The sequence below is a fragment of the Octopus sinensis genome, linkage group LG9, assembly GCF_006345805.1.
Source record: "Octopus sinensis linkage group LG9, ASM634580v1, whole genome shotgun sequence".
Classification (NCBI taxonomy): Eukaryota; Metazoa; Mollusca; class Cephalopoda; order Octopoda; family Octopodidae; genus Octopus; species Octopus sinensis.
The window spans coordinates 13,999,288-14,000,027 of NC_043005.1; positions in this window are offsets into that span (position 1 = coordinate 13,999,288).

Below are 740 nucleotides of genomic sequence, written 5' to 3' on the forward strand. Positions count from 1 at the left end.
AGCAAAGGCATCCTCCTCCTGCAGTACAACACTCCAGTCCACAACTCGCTCGTCGCCAGATCAGAAGCACAGGCGTGCGGCTATGAACTCCTCCCCCATCACCCCTACTCTCTTGACCTTGCACCCTCTGATTTTCACCTCTTCCCAGCCATGAAGTTGTTTTTGAAAGGAAAGCGTTTCCCAGATGATGCAGCCTTGATTTCTGAAGTCACGTCGTGGTTAGAGGACCAAGCTGGGGTCTTCTACAAAAACGGTCTTCAGAGCTGCATCAAACGATGGGAGAAATGCATAACTCTGGGTGGTTCCTATGTAGAAAAAGACTAACTGTGCCAAGTTTCGTTGCTCTACTGCTATGGGAAGTGGGTCAGGGGCATTACTTATTGAACGCCCCTCGTATACAGCGGAAAATGCCCGTGCGGTCGCAGGCGCAGGTGTGACTGTGGTAAGAAGCATGCTTCCCAATTACATAGTCCCATGTTCAGTCCCACTGTGTGGCACCTTGGGCAAGTGTCTTCTACTCTAGCCGCGGGCCGACCAAAGCCTTGTGAGTGAATATGAGTGTATGTTTTTGTGTCTGTTTGTCTCCCCCACCACAAATTGACAACCGGTGTCGGAGTGTTTGCGTCACCGTAACTTAGCGGTTCGACAAGACACCGATAGAATAAGTATCAGGCCAAAGAGGAAATAAGTACAAGAGTCGATTAATTCGACAAAAAATTCTTTAAAGGGATTTCCCAGCA